The 15177-nt window shown below is 42.6% G+C and overlaps 1 protein-coding gene across 1 annotated transcript in view; it reads right to left on the reverse strand.

Moving 5' to 3' along the window:
• Positions 1-2915, reverse strand: part of LGALS3 (galectin 3) — a 39308-nt gene extending 36393 nt beyond the window's left edge. Inside the window, exon 1 of the mRNA XM_089676530.1 lies at positions 2781-2915. The gene's annotated coding sequence lies outside the window, so the exon portion shown is untranslated. The remainder of the gene's footprint in view (positions 1-2780) is intronic.
• Positions 2916-15177: the final 12262 nt, after the last annotated feature.

Raw genomic sequence — 15177 nt, forward strand, 5'->3', positions numbered from 1 at the left:
TGTTAAAAGGTGAACTTATCCTTTAAGTGAATATTCACAAAAATGTTGAGGGAAGATTCTCGACTGCTTTAGTAAATCAGCCTCAGGATCTCAGCATAAACATTTTACCTGGCCTGACCTCCCCCGCCTACCGGAAGGTCACAAGCCATGACTTGTACTGTCTGCTAACATACAATAGCAGTGTACATACACTTCATTTCAGAGAGCTGGGTGCTTTTAATATATTTGTATTTAAACATAAACTTGCCACAGGTGGCCACATGAAAGAAGACATTTTAGAATACTCATTTTTCTGCAAAATGTAATTCAGGTTGATGTTTAATACTTGCGATAACTGTACCACATTTTCAAATCTATAGAATTCTCTTCAGTAAGGGAATACGAGTATTTAAAGTTCAACTCCAGCCACAAAGTTTTCATTGTCATTTGTGTCCCCATTGGGGAGATTTCACTTCACCTCCTCTCCTGGAGACAAAACAGGAAGTGAGATATTCCTTCGGAGAGGCTTTTCCTTACTTTTTGTCTTGGTGACCACACAAGATGGGAGGTAAACTCTCCCTAAAGGCTTCAAAAACAGCAGTAAACACATAACAGGGGTTCAAACCCTTAACCATTCTGTCTGAAACCAAAACATTTTGGATGGTGAAGTAATCATCTAATATAGAAGTTTTAAACAGTACATTACATGTTAAAGTGGTTGTAAACCCTTACATTCATCCGGTGAAGTGACTAGCTTCAGGTGATACACAAAGATGAAAGAAATCATCCTACATAAACTGTACTTGTTTATTCTCAGTCTACTCTTTACATCCATTCAGAGTACAGAATTTATACAGCTTGTCTGTGCTTTCAGAAAGAAAGTGGTGGGGAGCTTAGATTACATTCTGAAGAGTGGTGGGAAGGGATACATCTTCCCCTTCACACAGAACACAGGAACAGAGCTGAGGCTGTCAGTCACAGGCTGTGTGCTGGAGCTCCCTCCATTGTCACCTTTCCTTCTTGGTGTAAGGAAAATCTGGTGAGTCATGAACATAGCAGAGGCAGGAGGCAGCAGAGAGAAATGGTACTTACTGTATGGTTCCAGAGTGAGACAAGTACACACTATAGAGGGATATTCTTTGTTCATATTTCATGCCTGAAGTTTAAAAGCACTTTAATGTATATAGAAGAGATTTTAAAGGGGAACTTTAGTCACAGAAGCAGGTTGTCAAACAATATTACTTTGATCTAATTATTCAGAATCCTGAATACGAAGTTCTCACGTCTGGCATAGTTGAGATGCTCAGATTAGAATATGGCAAGCCAAGGGTAGGGTACCCCTCCAGCTCTAAAGTGCTGCTTCTGGGCTGATACAGAATTAAAAATCCTTCCCCCGTGGAAATTCCTTTGCCTGCTGTCAGCAGCATCCTATTCCCTGAATGGGACAGCTGGCTAAGCCCTGGTTCATCAGGACCACTTGTCATGTGACTTGACAGATAAAAGTCACTTGAGAAGCTGCACCGTTTGCCGCTATGGAACCATTCAAAGTCGCAGCGACTATTTTCGTGCAATTTCATGTGGAGCTTGCATTGACATCTGTGTAAATGAAGTCACACAGATTTTGGCAAGCCGTACATGAAGTTGCACTGTTCTGTGTTTTGAAATCGCTCTGAAGTAGCGTGACTTCAAAGCCACACCGGTGTGAATCGGGTATAAATCAAACATGGCACAGTGAACCTGGACAGAGCTATGTGGGGAGCGCTCTTTTCCCAGGGGAATACATTCCAATAGTCCACTGAAATGTGAAATAGATTCAGAAGACCTTAGAGGCCCATTCAGATGAGTGAGTAGCTTCTCCATCACAAGAGAAACTTCAGCCCTATGGTCACTATGGTCACCTTGACCAGATTTGTATAAATTGAATGGCAAGTGGCGCCATTCCTGGACGCAAACTGTCTGCGCCCAGGCCCAGTCAGAGCCCCAAAATCATATGTAACTTCTTGGATGAACAGTTCCATGCAATTAGGGGCTCCGACCAACCCTAAACGCAGATTTGCATGCATGTTCTAAATTAGTGGTTATTATATAAATCTGGAGCAAACATGCAAATGGAAAGGAAAGTAAATTCTGAAATCCTCGGGGCCCATTCAGACTAGCGAGTAGCTTCCCCAGTGCAAGAGAACTTTGGAGAACCTTCAGCCCCATGCACAATCTATGTAGGGGCCATCATGGCCAGATTTGTAACCTGTACAAATGAATACCGGCTGCTGGCATTCATATGTAACTACTCACCTAAGTCGTTACATGTGAGTATGGTCTCTAGCTGGCCTTGGACACCCAGGGTCGGAGTTTCTGGCCACATACAATCTGGCTGCAGCTGGCCATCCAGTGCTGGGCATCCAAAGGCAATGTTTAACTACCTCAACACAGCGGCCTATTTACCATCATTTGCTCGTCTAAATGATCCTTATCTGCATGCTTGTTCTGGGTTTGTGACTCCAAATATTGAAGCAAAACAGTCAGCACGTAATCTACAGAACTAGCATCAGCAGAGTTAGAAGGTCCCAATGACACGTTTCTTGCAGAAAGGCTTCGTTTTCAGCTTTGTGCAAGTATTAGCAGTTTTTGTATTTTAGATTTTTGGCCCCTTTAAAAAAAGAGCCTGTTAAAACTAGTCCACGCATCACATTTGAAGAAAACACAGACAAGCACGCTGTTGACAGAAACTAAAGCCACGTTCGTTAAAAAAGGTTCTGTATCTTTCTAAGTTCCTCAAAGATAGCGGCATTGTGAATACTTACAGCTGGATGGAATCTGGAACCGTCGGCAGCTGAGACCAGACTGGGCAAAGCAGAAATGTGGCAGCAACACGGATATAAAAGCTGCTTTGACTGCAGGCACTGGATTGAACACGCCTAGTTTTGCCCCACCTATTAAAAGCTCCTTTGCAAAAACCTGACCAACAACCTAGCATACAGTAAAGAAAAAAAAACAGTTGCTAATACTAAAAGCTGATCATTTTACATTCTTTTCAGGGGAGGATTCTTGGATTTAGAAAATTGGAAATGAGATTGGCAGAGGATGTAAAAGTCAAAGGTTGATGTTTTAGTAAATCTACAATTATGTTTTGCAAACAGATTGAGAGCCAGTTCCTAAAAGCATCTAGCAGGTCATGTATTCTTCATCTCTTTAGACTACATACACACTAGCTTCCCGTGTTTGGTTTATCTATAAACGTAAAGGAAATTATCTTAGAACAGGTTGCTGAAGCTTTGGCAGTGCATGAAATGGTTCCGAATTTCACATTTTTTATTTTGAATAGCATAATGAACATTTTCCTCCTGCACCCACCTAATGCCGGAAAAGGAGGGAAAGGAGAAGAAGCCAGATTTCAGAGGTTGCAGGAGGAAAATCGAGAGAATCGGTCCCTGCATATGCCACCCCCGCCGTCCTGTCCAAGTGTAAACAGAATGTGACAGGGAGGCTGCATGGGCCCCCTGGTGCAAAGGACGGGTCTTTATTGTGACCCTAGACACTGCACCAGTGGTTGGGGGGGGGGAGTGATGGTAAAAACATGTCTTACCACCCCCCAAACCTCAAACGTAAACAAGCCCTTACTGCCCTAAACTCCCTAAAAGCCTGCTTTTACACTGATACACTGCAGTTTACCCGAACCGTGGATACAGCTCAGTGCACCTGCAGCTTTTCTGTGGGTTAGCTGTGCTTTACCATAGACTACTCCCTTAGGGATCTGAGTCCCCCTATAGTTTTGCACACTCAGTCAGTTAGCATTTCCCACACAAGCTCTCATCTGAAGACAGAAATCAGTCCTTGAGCATTTGTTTTGTTATTTTATTATGGGGATTAGAACTTGGATAGGGTAAGGGGGTATAGGATGCCCAAGAGAATGATATCTGAGGACAACTTCCACTAGATTCTCTTCTTCAGCAACACAGTCTTTGTTGGAGTGCTAGCCAGCAGCTCCTAGTTGTACCACCCCAGATTCTAGATGAGCTCCTCTTCACCCAGCAATCTGGAGACTTTCTTTCTGAGCAGGGGATCTGGCCCCTGTTCCTTTAAATGGTGAACAGTCATTAGTAGGGGCTAATCTGATTTCCTACCAGTGTGCACCTTCCCCTATCCATCCAGAGGGTGCAGGTGTACTCACTCAGTTCCTCCCATGTACCTAGGGACAAGGGGTGGGCGGAAGGGCCACTTGCCCTGTAGCTGGCCAGCTAAGACCAGTCCTAGGTTGTTAATATGGTTCACATATATGTGTATACCAAACCTGCCAATAACCTCAGTACAGTGTATATGTGCATATGTTAAAGCCAAAAGCAAAACCATTGCTGTAATTTATGTCTTTGATTGTTATATGACATTTATATATTCATTGTGTTAGCAGAAGCAGAAAAGGAAAATATGCCTTTAAGAGTTAGTTAAAGATGAGCCAATCACAGACAGCCTCACACTGTACAGAGCCTTAACCAATCCCAGCCAGTTTCACATCTATGCCTGTGTAAAACTCCCTGTTAGGATTTTCTAGAGACACATGCTCACCAGACAGACGAGGAAACAGACAAAGTTCCAATCAGAAAAGCTTTATGGAGCAGAGAAGGCCAAATAGGTATTTAATGCACTTGTATGTTCCTCTGTTGTTCAACAGTGCAGGTAGATCTGTATGTTAAAACTGTTGTGTGTGTTTACTTGTAGTTCCACCGAATTTTACGAATTTTACGAATATAACGAACGAATATAACGAATCGAATATAGCAAATCGAATTTACTAAATCTAACGAATTTATCAATCTATTGAATCAAAAAATAGTAAAAAAGCCCCTGCGCTTAGATGGCCCTACCAGATAAAGCTGCTAGCACCTACTATGTACCAATAAAATACCTTAAACCAAAATAATAATATAAATGGTGCAGCGCTACTAATATACAGCCAGCACTAAACCACACAGAAATGCATGCAAATAAATAAATCACAACTGCATGGGTGAATAAACCCCCTAAGTGGATATATATACCATAGAATAACATATATCAATCACTGGTGTCAAGGTGCCAAGGTGACACGCACTTAATTCGTGACTAAGGGGTGATGAATCAGTCCACTTTAAGCACATGCATTTCTGTGTGGTTTAGTGATGGCTGTATATTAGTAGCGCTGCACCATTTATATTATTATTTTAATCTATTGAATCAACCCAATGTAATACAAGTTAAACCATTGTAATATGAAAGAAACAAGCCATTGTAAGCAGTTATATGAAGAAGATTGAAGTTATTAAAGAAGTTAACTAAAGTATTCAGTGTGCTCTTTAAACCTACTGCATCCATAGAGCGGCATTGGAGGAATTACAGAGTAAAGTCAGTCCAATCAAACAAAAGAAGCAGCAATTGCATAATTTTTGTAATGCCACAGCGCACTAGGCACCAAAGGGTGCTGCGCCTGCCACAGTGGAACTATTACCCTCAGAGGTCAAGCAACAGCGCTCCTCAACTTGCACAGGAAAGAGTACACTAGAGAAATAGAGCGCCAGCATATACCGCCACGCGGAGACACCTCAGCGGAACAACAGTACAGGCCATAGCACGTGCGCATTAGTCAGACTGCAGACGACTCTTAAAGTGGCATAACGGCAAAGGCAAGACAGTCAGAGAAAGAGCGCCAAACCTCCTGCACCCCTAGAGAGAGAAAGAGATGCATGGGGGGAGGGCCAGAGTCCAGAGCTAGAGTGCCCGCACCGCTATCCATCAAGAGCCCATGTGTTGCATCCAGAGAGTCACCGCAGAGCATCGCAAAATTACCGCAGAGCATCGCAAAGTTACCGCAGAGCATCGCAAAGTCACCGCAGAGCATCGCAAAGTCACCGCAGAGCATCGCAAAGTCACCGCATCAAGAAAAGTCTCCTTTAAGACTGACATTTGTTTCTGCAACCTTCAGATCACGGTATCCTGTTCTTCAATTAAGGTCAGAGCTTCCCTTTATTACTCACTTATGCACATAGGTTTCTGCAAGAGACATTTTTGTGCTCAAGAGAATACAGACTTTTAATAAAAGAGAGACATTTATAGTATATGATTCTGAAGTATTTAAAGTGAAAGTCATTTATTGCCTGTGTTTTGATGCTATTACATGTAAAGTGAAAGTCATTTATTCTTGCATTTGTTAGTATTGCATTTAAAGTGACAGGTCCTTATTATTCATATTAATTGTTATAGCATTCAGAAATGGCTGAGCCTAGCATTGCCACCCCACTGTTAGCAGATGCAATGATAGATATGGTAGAAGGTGAAGACCAAGAGAACCTGTCTGAATCTGAAAGGTGCAATGTAACGGTAGTCTCGCCCCAAACAAATATAGCTGAAACAGGTGAACTAAGACGTTCATCACGGGACAGAAAACCGACCCAAAAGGTGCTAGAAAATTTGGAGCAAGAGGCAGCACTGAAAGGAAAAAAGTTTGTCCGAATATATGAGAGGTGGAAAGCATACATCAAAGACATTCGCAGAAAGCTAAAACAAGAAAGCATAAAGGAGAATTTGAGTGAAATAATAGAGACGGTAGAAGATTCTGAGTCAGAGCTTATGACAGCATATGTCAACTTGCGGTCGTCCTTGACACCCTCCCAGGATATTGTAAGAAACATGGATATGACGGGGAAACCCAAAATTCATGGGTTCCAGTAACATTTTGACTGCTGAAGCCGGATTGAAAAGTAGATGTTTATTATACAAGCATGTAGCTAGACCTCCATGCAGGGAGAGCAGAACAATACATAGTGTTGGATTCAAAGTAATGCTCTATCTAACTAGGGTTTTCTAATACAATTTATATGCTCTACAGTGGGTGGTACCTAGCTATCTGATCTTTCCTTGAAGAGTCATCTGTGTCGTTGGTGTAACTCATTGAGATGCGAATAGTTATCCACATGTTATTGTTACTTCCATTGTCCTTTGGGTTTAACAGGTCTTCAAAGGCTGTGATAATAATCTTGTAGACAATAGGTGGTCATCTAATTCAATACCAATGTATTTCATATTTATATCTAGAAATGGCTGCTCTATTTTCCCTTACAGATACATGTACCGCAGTCACTAGGGATTTAGTGAAGCTTATGAGAGAACTATCATCTGCAGCAAATTATGATGAAGTCAAGGCCCGAAAGGGAATGAATGAGCTCTTCATGAAAGACTATGCTAGGTCCTTAGGAGGAACCACAATCTCAAGTATGACTTCCATCACTAGCAGAAGTGCCAGCCACATAACAGAGTCCTCAAGTATATCAGCCAAAAGAAAGGAATTAGCTGAACAACTCGCTGCCAAAAGAGCAGAAGTTGAGATGGAATCTGCCATTGAGGCTCAGCGTCTACAGATAGCCGAAATAGAGGCTCAGTGCCATAAAATGGAAGCTCAGAGCCATAAAATGGAAGCCGAACTGGAAGCTCAGCGCCATAAAATAGAAGCCGAAATGGAAGCTCAGCGACATAAAATGGAAGCTCAGAGCCATAAAATAGAAGCCAAACTGGAAGCTCAGCGCCATAAAATGGAAAGTCTGGAAAGGCAGAAGGAAGTTAAGATTATAGAAGCCAGACTCAGGGTGCACGAAGAGGATACGAATCAGGGTAGTCATAGATCCAAATCAGTACTAAGTGGAGAAGCTGACTGCTAAGATCTTCCTTACGCCCAGGAAAATGGAAGGAAATCTCCAGCATGTAGTGAAGAAATAAGTCATAGTCCTTTCATCCATGCTCAGAGAGAAAAAAAGAGAGACTCACCTGATTCAGAACAAAGTGGAAAAAGAGAACCAGATAATTCAACTCCCATATGTCATGGCAGTGGTCACGAGGATGTTACAACTGTTGACCTGGCGAAACCTCAGAGAAGCTTTCCCACTAGACTTCCTGTTCCGGAACCTACTATATTCTCTGGAGACATACTGAAGTTTATAGAATGGAAGGCAAGTTTTGAAATGATCATTGAACATAATTGCTCCCGTCCAGTGGACAAGTTATTCTACCTCCAGCGGTATACTGGTGGAGAAGCAAAAAAGGTTCTTGAAGTTGATAAACTGGCCTAAAATAGGTCCTAAAGAACACTTCAAGCTCCAAGAGTATGGCGACTTCCTGCAAGCATGCAGCAATGCTATCCCACATGTTCAAGGACTAGAAGTATTGAACGACTATCTAGAAAACCACAGGATGCTAGCCAAGCTACCAGAACAAGTGGCTTCTGGATGGAATCGCTATGTGACTGAACAGTTAGATCACGGCAAAAACTTCCCAAGTTTCAAAGAGTTCTCTGAATTTGTCAATAAGGAAGCACGAATGGCGTGTAATCCAGTAACAGCATCTTATGTCTTAAAACCCTTAAAAGAAAGGCCTACAAGAGAGATAAGACGCTCAAGAGCAACTAGCTTTGCAACCAACACAGCTACTAAAGGTCCAGATGCCCATGAGAGCAAGTTCAATGTCATTACTGGGATCAGTAAAGAGTCAGAACTGACAAGTCTTCAGACTACCTTCAAGTGTATGTTCTGTGAAGAGAATCACTCCATACATAAGTGCCAAAGATTGAAGGAAAGGTATCCAGACGAAAAGAAGAAGTTTGTGTTTGATAATCAGCTGTGTTTTGGATGTTTAAGAAAAGGCCATATTACTAAAGAATGCAAGAAAAAGGCCACTTGCAGCATTTGTAAAGGACGTCATCCTACACCACTACATAAAGAACGTCCAAAGAAAGAGAAATCCTTAATGCCCAAGGACACTGAGGAAGAAAATAAAGCAACAGTATTCTCTTGCAGAGTGAAAGAAAGAGACATCAATGGCACGTCAATGGTTGTACTAGTGTGTATTTCAAATCCTAAAAGGAAGAACAAGAAGGTATACGCCTATGCGCTACTGGATGCCCAGAGTGACGTCACCTTCATTCATCAAGAAATCTGCAAGAAATTACAAGTGGCCACAGAACCAGTGAAACTCAAACTCACCACAATGACAGGAAGAGACACATTGGTGAACATCAAAGAGTCAGAGGACTGAGAGTTAGAGGACTCCACTCAAACTGCATATTAGATCTACCTCCAGCTTATACAAAAGACGACATACCTCTGGATCGAGATCGCATACCTACCTGTGAAACAGCCAACAAATGGGAACACCTATCTGTCATATCTCATGAAATGTCCCCGCTGAAGGAATTTTGAGGACTGTTGATAGGCTACGACTGTCCCGAGGCGTTGGTGCCACGGAAGATAATCGCAGGAGGAAAGGGTGAACCCTACGCAGTCCAAACTGATCTAGGATGGGGTGTTGTTGGAGGAAAACGACAGATTGCAGATTCAGGACAGGTGACAGGATTGTGTCATAGAATATCTGTCCAAGAGTTACCAACTGTAAGTCCAGCGAAAGTACTTAAAATCCTAGAATCCGATTTTGCAGACGTAAGTTGTAATGAAAAGAGTGTATCCCAAGAGGACATAAAGTTTGTACAAGTTTTAGAAGATAATATTCAGCAAAATCAACAAGGTCATCTTGAAATGCCCGTACCTTTTAGAGAACGACCTCATCTGCCAAATAACAGAGATCTTGCCCTGGCAAGATTGAAAAGCTTAAAGAAAAGGATGGGAAGAGATCCCAAACTCAAAGACGATTATTTAAAATTCATGAAAGAAATCCTCAAAGAAGGGCACGCAGAGAAAGTTGATGGTCAGCCTAAAAATGGAGAAGTGTGGTACATCCCACATCAAGGTGTCTATCACCCAAAGAAACTGGATAAGATCAGAGTAGTTTTTGATTGCTCAGCAAGGTACAATGATGTTGCATTGAACGATCATCTACTTAAGGGACCAGATCTTACAAACACTGTACCTGGAGTACTCTGTAGATTCAGAAAGTATCCCATAGCAGTCATGTGCGACATTGAAAAGATGTTCCACCAATTTCATGTGAAGGAAGAAGATAGAGACTTCCTGAGGTTCCTATGGTGGGAAGACGGAGCTACAGATACAGAGCCAGCGGAATACAGGATGAAAGTACACTTGTTTGGAGCAGCATCATCCCCAGGTTGTGCCAATTATGGTATGAAGTATCTGGCCAATCAGAATGAAAAGGATTGTCCATCAGCAGCAAATTTTTTGAAGAAAAACTTTTATGTAGATGATGGTCTTATAAGCCTACAATCCTCAAAATCGGCAATTCAGTTGGTGAAACAGAGCCAAGAGTTATGCGCAAAGGCAAACCTGCGTCTTCACAAATTCATCTCAAACGACAGAGAGGTACTAGAATCCATCAGTGACTCCGAACGTGCATCAACAATAAAGAATGTGGATCTTAACTATGATCCTCTTCCAGTTCAGAATATACTCGGATTGGGATGGAATGTAGAAAACGACAATTTTTTCTTTGAAATATCCATGGAAGAGAAAGTTCCAACTAGACGTACCATTCTTTCCACAGTAGCCTCAATATATGATCTGTTGGGATTCTTGGCACCAGTAATCCTCAGAGCAAAAGAAATACTGCAAGAATTATGCAGACAGAAGTTGGGATGGGACGAACCCATACCTGCAGGCTTGAGGCCAAGGTGGGAGAGTTGGATAAGAGACTTGCAAAATTTGAAAGAAATTCGGATACCCAGATGTTTTGTACCTCCTGATTTCGGAAAGTACAAGAAAATAGAACTTCATCACTTTTCAGATGCCAGTAGTCATGGTTATGGTCAGTGCTCCTACATCAGACTAATAGGAGAAGAAAAGATACACTGTGCCCTAGCTATGGGAAAGGCCAGAGTAGCACCCAACAATATTCAGACAATACCAAGACTCGAACTAACGGCAGCCGTCGTTTCAGCATCAGTAAGTCAGTTTCTGAGAGAAGAATTGGAATTGAAAATAGATGAAGAGCATTTTTGGACAGACTCACAAGTTGTCCTAGGTTACATAAACAATCAAGCTCGAAGATTCCACACCTTTGTCGCTAACAGAGTTCAAAAAATTCAAAAAGTAACGAATCCAGAACATTGGCACTATGTTGACACAAATCAAAACCCCGCAGATCATGCTTCAAGAGGCCTAAATGTAACAGAATTGAAGAATTCAAATTGGTTCACTGGTCCAGAGTTCCTTTGGGAAAGGGAAATCATACCCAGTGAAGGTTATACAGAACTGTCTATGGGTGATCCAGAAGTAAAGGTAGTTCAAACATTGAGCACTGCTGCCAAGTGTCAAGATGACATACTTGAACGACTAGCCAGATGTTCAAAGTGGAATACAGTCATAAACATAGTAGCTCGAATTCAACGCTTAGCAAAAGGAATCAGAAAGAAAGAATCGTTGAATGTAGAGGAAAGAGTGAAAGCTGAAGAAACGGTTATAAGACTCATTCATCAAAGATTCTACAGTGAAGAGTTGAAGAGACTTAGTCGAGAACCTAAGAGACTTCCAAACAACCACCCATTGTATAAGCTTAATCTTATTCTGCAGGATGGTATACTGAAGGTGGGAGGGATGTGGAAAATGCGTCGCTACCTAACAGAGTTAAGCATCCAGCAATTCTACCCAAAAATTCTACCTTCACAAGATTGATTATCAATCACTACCACAACAAATCCTTGCATCAAGGAAGAAGCTTTACTCAAAGCTGTTTGAGAGAAGGTGGTTACTGGATAGTGAAAGGAAGCAAAGTTATAGCGAAGTACATAAATAAATGTGTAATCTGTAGAAAGACACGTAGACCTACAGAAGAACAAAGAATGGCTGATCTACCAGCTGATCGTGTAAACCCATCTCCACCATTTCTTTATAGCGGAATGGATTGCTTCGGCCCATTTATCACCAAACAAAACCGCAAAGAGTACAAGAGATATGGACTGATATTTACATGTCTAAGCTCCAGAGCAATTCACCTGGAAATGTTGGAAGATATGTCAACCGACGCCTTTATCAACGCCTTAAGATGTTTCATAGCCATTAGAGGTACTGTCAGAGAATTTAGATCTGACCAAGGATCTAATTTTGTTGGAGCAAAGAACGAATTGAACAAGGCTCTAAAAGAGATTGATAAAGAAAAAGTAACTGAGTACTTGTTAGAGAAACAGTGTGATTTTCACATGAATGCTCCACATGCAAGCCATACAGGCGGAGTCTGGGAGAGGCAAATCAGAACTGTAAGAAACGTACTAAGTTCAGTTTTGAAAAAGAACGCCGGAAGATTAGATGATGCTTCACTTAGGACACTATTCTATGAAGTAATGTCTATTGTTAACAGTCGTCCACTTACAGTCAACAACATCAACAACCCAACAAGCTTAGAACCTCTAACGCCCAACCATCTACTTCACCTTAAGTCTGATTACATACAGCCACCACCTGGCAACTTCACCAAAGAGGATTTATACGCAAGGAAAAGATGGCGAAGAGTTCAATATCTATCAGAGCAGTTTTGGAATAGATGGAGCAAGGAGTACTTAGCTCATCTCATACTAAGAAGTAAATGGCAAACGCTTAGAAGAAATGTTCATGTTGATGACATAGTGTTAGTAAAGGAAGACGACTTACCTAGTAGTCAATGGAAATTGGCCAAAGTCCTAGAAGCTCGAAAGGATGAAGAAGGACTAGTAAGAAGAGTTTTGTTACAAATGGGAGACTCAAAACTGGACAAAAAGGGAAAACGTCTCACAACTCCACTCAAGTTGGAACGTCCAATACAAAAGTTAGTTGTTCTGCTTGAGAGTAACAAAGACACGTGAGAGTTGAGAAACTGATGGAAAATGCCTCGAATTCATGTTCGAATCCTATTACTGAGAACATAGAATTATAGGTAATTTTGGTGGGAGTGTAGCTGGCCAGCTAAGACCAGTCCTAGGTTGTTAATATGGTTCACATATATGTGTATACCAAACCTGCCAATAACATCAGTATAGTATATGTGCATATGTTAAAGCCAAAAGCAAAATCATTGCTGTAATTTATGTCTTTGATTGTTATATGACATTTATATATTCATTGTGTTAGCAGAAGCAGAAAAGGAAAATATGCCTTTAAGAGTTAGTTAAAGATGAGCCAATCACAGACAGCCTCACACTGTACAGAGCCTTAACCGATCCCAGCCAGTTTCACATTTATGCCTGTGTAAAACTCCCTGTTAGGATTTTCTAGAGACACATGCTCAGCAGACAGAGGAGGAAACAGACAGTTCCAATCAGAAAAGCTTTATGGAGCAGAGAAGGCCAAATAGGTATTTAATGCACTTGTATGTTCCTCTGTTGTTCAACAGTGCAGGTAGATCTGTATGTTAAAACTGTTGTGTGTGTTTACTTGTAGTTCCACCGAATTTTACGAATATAACGAACGAATATACCGAATCAAATATAGCAAATCGAATTTACTAAATCTAACGAATTTATCAATCTATTGAATCAACCCAATGTAATACAAGTTAAACCATTGTAATATGAAAGAAACAAGCCATTGTAAGCAGTTATATGAAGAAGATTGAAGTTATTAAAGAAGTTAACTAAAGTATTCGGTGTGCTCTTTAAACCTACTGCATCCATAGAGCGGCATTGGAGGAATTACAGAGTAAAGTCAGTCTAATTAAAGAAACAACAATTGCATAATTTTTCTAATGCCACAGCGCACAAGGCACCAAAGGGTGCTGCGCCTGCCACATGCCCTGGGTGCAACATTATTATGCGGGGGGGAGGGGAAGCACTTGAGCTCACGGCTTAGCAGCTTCCTTGCTTTTCCTCTGGATCTGCCATCCACCAGGATCGACTGTCCTGATTACATTAAGGAAGGGAGAGTGGATGCAGCCAGCAGAGTGAGCAGTAGCAGTAGGACAGTGGCAATTTCCTCCTGCTCCTGGTCTCGTTGTGGAGGGGAGAGAGGGAGACTTCTAATATCGGAGTAGGAGGAAATTGCCACTGGCCTACTGTTACTGCTCACTCTGCTGGCTCCATCCACTCTCACTTCCTTAATGTAAACTGGACAGCCGATACCAGCTCCTGGAGGGGGGTGGGCAGGGGGGTTTGTGTTTGGGGCCTGTCTATGCACCCCTCTGCAGTCCTCCTAGCCAGAGGTCTCCTTATCCTGGAGGTGTGGGGGTACCCACTGATCACCCCTCTACAGTCCTTCTAGCTGGGGGTTTCCTTTTACTGGAGAAGGGTGGTCAGAAGGGGTCTGTGCTGGGATCCTGTCTGATCACCCCCTGCAGTCCTCATAGCTGAGGGTCTTCTGGAGGGGCTCTGTGTTGAGGTCCTCACTGATCACCTTCCTGCAGTCCTCTAGCTCCTTCTCCTTCTCCTGGAGGGAGTAAGGCAGAGGGGGTCTGTGCTGGAGTCCCCTCTGATCACCCCCTTCAGGCTCTTTTTACTGGAGAAGGGTGGGCAGGGAGGGTCTATGTTGGGGACCCATTTGAGCACACCTCTGCGGTCCTCCTAGCCAGGGGTCTCCCTATTGTGGAGGGGGATGAGCAGGGGGTTTGTGTTGGGTCCCCACTGATCACCCCTCCACAGTCCTCCTAGTTTGGGGGTCTCCTTTTACAAAAGTAGGGTGGGCAGAGGCTATGTGTGGGGGTCCCTTCTGGTCATCCCCCTGCAGTCCTCCTAGCTGGGGTCTTATTTTTACTGGAGAAAGGTGGGCAGGAGGTATTTGTGGGGGCCCCTCTGATCCCCCTGCAGTTAAAGGAGATCCCCAGCTTGAAGGTCCCCAGTACAGACCACCTCTGCCCACCCCCTGCAGGTGAAGATAAATCTCCCAGCTAGGAAAACTGCATGGGGGTGATCAACAGGGACCCTGTATTCCTGGATGCAAGTCTCCCTATATTTGTCTGTATTCCTGGATGGGAGGGAGGGGCCCCTCTGATCACCTCTCTGTGATCACCTCTCAGTGATGGGGATCTCTAAATATTTCCACTGTACAGATGGAAGTGTGTGTTTGGGGGGTCCCATATTCAAGTTGGGGGTCTCAGATTACACCCACCACTTCTGGATGAAGGTCCCTGATTACTTCTTCATTATAGGGCCTCTAAATACTTTTAGACCCTCATTAGAGTTTGAACTTCATAGAGCGGGTTGGAAGTTGCACCCTGTATTTCCACTGAGAAGTAGCTTTCATTACTTTATTATGGGACTCTTCAATTAGTGTTCTCAATTGCAGGAAGGGGTGGTCTCTGATTCCTCCTTTATGA

Source organism: Staurois parvus, unplaced genomic scaffold (assembly GCF_062004578.1).
Source record: "Staurois parvus isolate SC_StPar_1 unplaced genomic scaffold, SC_StPar_1.0 ptg000171l, whole genome shotgun sequence".
Lineage (NCBI taxonomy): Eukaryota > Metazoa > Chordata > Amphibia > Anura > Ranidae > Staurois > Staurois parvus.